This window comes from Pristiophorus japonicus, chromosome 19 (genome assembly GCF_044704955.1).
Source record: "Pristiophorus japonicus isolate sPriJap1 chromosome 19, sPriJap1.hap1, whole genome shotgun sequence".
Taxonomy (NCBI): Eukaryota; Metazoa; Chordata; class Chondrichthyes; family Pristiophoridae; genus Pristiophorus; species Pristiophorus japonicus.
In genome coordinates, this window is record NC_091995.1 from 85,736,091 (window position 1) to 85,739,465 (window position 3,375).

Sequence of the window (3,375 nt, forward strand, 5' to 3'; positions counted from 1 at the left end):
TCCAGCTGTCGTATGGCTCCGGTTGGAATGGAGTATAGAATGTTTTCAGTATAAGGGGTGTCGCGGTTGTGTGGAGCGGACTGGTTGGGCTGGGTGCTCTTTACCTTTCCGCCATTGTTCATTGGTTTATATGTAACCTTCAGGGCTGCTGACCGAGGGCCGTGCGGCTCTTTGTCGGCCGGCGTGGACCCGATGGCCCAAAATGGCCTCCTTCGGCGCTGTAAATTTCCATGTTTCTATGTACATCTCCCTTGCAGTTATCCAAAGAGTTTTGTAATTGTGCTAGAACCAATACCTGGTGTACCAGTATCCATACCCTGTATGTGAATGAGTGCAGCTCCAACAACACTCAAGAAGCTCGACACCATCCAGGACAAAGCAGCCCACTTGATCGACACCCCATCCACCACCTTCAACATTCACTCCCTCCACCACCGGCGCCCCCTGGCTGCAGTGTGCACCATCTACAAGTCGCACTGCAGCAACTCGCCAAGGCTTCTTCGGCCGCACCTCCCAAACCCGCGACCTCTACCCCCTAGAAGGACAAGGGCAGCAGGCGCATGGGAACACCACCACCTCCACGTTCCCCTCCCAGTCACACACCATCCTGACTTGGAAATATATCGGCCGTTCATTCATTGTCGCTGGGTCAAAATCCAGGAACTCCCTCCCTAACAGCACTGTGGGAGCATCTTCACCACACGGACTGCAGCGGTTCAAGAAGGCGGCTCACCACCACCTTCTCAAGGGGCAATTAGGGATGGGCAATAGATGCTGGCCTCGCTTCTCGGCCTTTTGGCTAAGATCATGTGTAACTGACCTGACAGGAGAGTAACCACCATAACCCCAGGGTAGTTCTCCCTGGATCAGGAAGGTATATGCTTGCTTTTTTGGAAATAGGAGGTGGGTGGGGTGGCTTGACCCATCCACCTCCACGGAGGTGTGTGGGGGACCTGACCCATCCACCTCCATGGCACGAACCTGGTATTGCAGTACTTCCAGGAACGGTGCAGTGGCTCTAGGCCTTTTGGCTAAGAGCATTGGCGCAGAGTGATCCTTGATGTGTGCAAGGTGACCTCTGGCGTTTGTGATTTGACAAAGAATTGGAACAAATGGCTACGAATTTCAAAAAAAAAAAAAAAAATAGATGCTGGCCTTGCCAATGACGCCCACATCCCGTGAATGAATACAAACAAATACCAATACCTGGTCTGCTGCATCTGAATTGGGTTAGGTAATCACCTCTGCTTGAAGCTCCTCGCAACTCTTGCTTTCACACCTGGCACGATTCACCTGTCTGTGTTGTTTGTGTGCGACTTATGGAACCCCTCTGATGTCAACTTCTTAACTAGAGATCACTGAGTCCACTTCACCAGGGACTATGCAAAGTGTGAACCGCATGATAGAAACATAGAAACATAGAAAATAGGTGCAGGAGTAGGCCATTCAGCCCTTCTAGCCTGCACCGCCATTCAATGAGTTCATGGCTGAACATGAAACTTCAGTACCCACTTCCTGCTTTCTTGCCATACCCCTTGATCCCCCGAGTAGTAAGGACTTCATCTAACTCCCTTTTGAATATAATGATGCAGGCAATTAGTATCCCGTGGTACCATTCCCATTCAGGATTGTTACGCAATGCATTATTTCCATTACTTAATACCTAACTGTCTCTTAATAGCTCTCAATAACCATGGGGCGTAGATTTAAAGTCATTGGTTGAAGGGTTAGAGTGGAGTTGAGGAGAGCTGTTTTCATCCAGAGGGTGGTGGGGATCTGGAACTCACTGCCTGAAAGGGTGGTAGAGGCAGAAACTCTTATCGCATTTAAAAATTATAAGAACATAAGAAATAGGAGCAGGAGTAAGCCATTCGGCCCCTTGAGCCTGCTCCGTCATTCAATGAGATCATGGCTGATCTTCTACCTCTCAACTCCACTTTCCCGCCCGATCCCCATATCCCTTGATTCCCTCAATATCCAAAATTAAACCAAGGCACCGTCTGCGCTCTCAGGTGGACATAAGAGATCCCGCGGCAATTTTGCGAAGAGCAGCGCAATTATCCCGAGGTGTACTGGTCCAATATTTATCCCCCAATCAACATAACAAAAAAACAGATTATCTGGTCATTGTCACAGTGTTGTTTGTGGGAGCTTGCTGTGCACAAATTTGCTTCTGCATTTCCTACAACAGTGACTGCACTCCAAAAGTACTTCAGTGGCCCAACCAGTCCATGCCGGCATTTATGCTCCACTTGAGCCTCCTCCCATCTTTCCTCATCTAAATCTATCAGCATAACCCTCTGTTCCCTTCTCCCTCATATGCCTGTCTAGCCTCCCCTTAAATGCATCGATACTATTCGCCTCAACCACTCCCTGTGGCAGCGAGTTCCACATTCTCAGCACTCTCTGGGTAAAGAAGTTTCTTCTGAATTCCCGATTGGATTTCCTGGTGACTATCTTATATTGATGGCCTCTAGTTATGCTCTTCCCCACCAGTGGAAACACTCTGTATCCACTCTATCAAAACCTTTCATCCTTTTAAAGACCTCTATTAGGTCACCCCTCAGCCTTGTTTTTTCAAGTGAAAAGAGACCCAGCCTGTTTATCCTTCCCTGATATGTATACCCTCGCATTTCTGGGATCACCCTTGTAAATCTTCTCTGCACCTGTTGCAATGCCCCTGTATCCTTGCTACAAGTGTCAGTTGTGTCTCAGTGGGCAGCACACTCACCTCTGAGTCATGAAGGTTGTGGGTTCAAGTCCCACTCCAGGAGCTTGAGTGCAAAAATCTAGGCTGACACTCCCAGTGCAGTGCTGAGGGAGCGCCACACTGTCGGAGGTGCCATCTTTTGGATGAGACGTTAAACCGAGGCCCCGTCTGCTCTCTCAAGTGGACATAAAAGATCCCATGACCACTATTTCGAAGAAGAGCAGGGGAGTTATCCCCGGTGTGCTGGCTAATATTTATCGCTCAATCAACATAACAAAAAAACAGATGATCTGGTCATTTTCACATTGCTGTTTGTGGGAGTTTGCTGTACACAAATTGTCTGCTGTGTTTCCTACATTAGTACAGCGAATACACAAGTACTTCATTGGCTATAAAGCACTTTGAAATGTCCAGTGGTCGTGAAAGGCGCTATATAAATCCAAGTCTTTCTTTCTAACTAAGTTTCGATACAGGTTCAGCATAACTTTTGTACTTTTCAATTCTATACCTGTAGAGATAAACCCTAGTCCCCTCCCTCCACTCCAAACCCTAGTGCCTGCCAGCTAATGTCGTCAAGGAGACGTCAGAACGATCAAAAGTGGCCATTCGGCCTGAAGAGCATGACAGCATCGAGCATGAAGAAACTACGGCAGACGAGCACTTAG

General features: G+C 48.2%; 1 pseudogene; it reads left to right on the top strand.

Moving 5' to 3' along the window:
* Window positions 1–779: 779 nt before the first annotated feature.
* Window positions 780–1,018, top strand: LOC139230672 (U2 spliceosomal RNA; annotated as a pseudogene).
* Window positions 1,019–3,375: the final 2,357 nt, after the last annotated feature.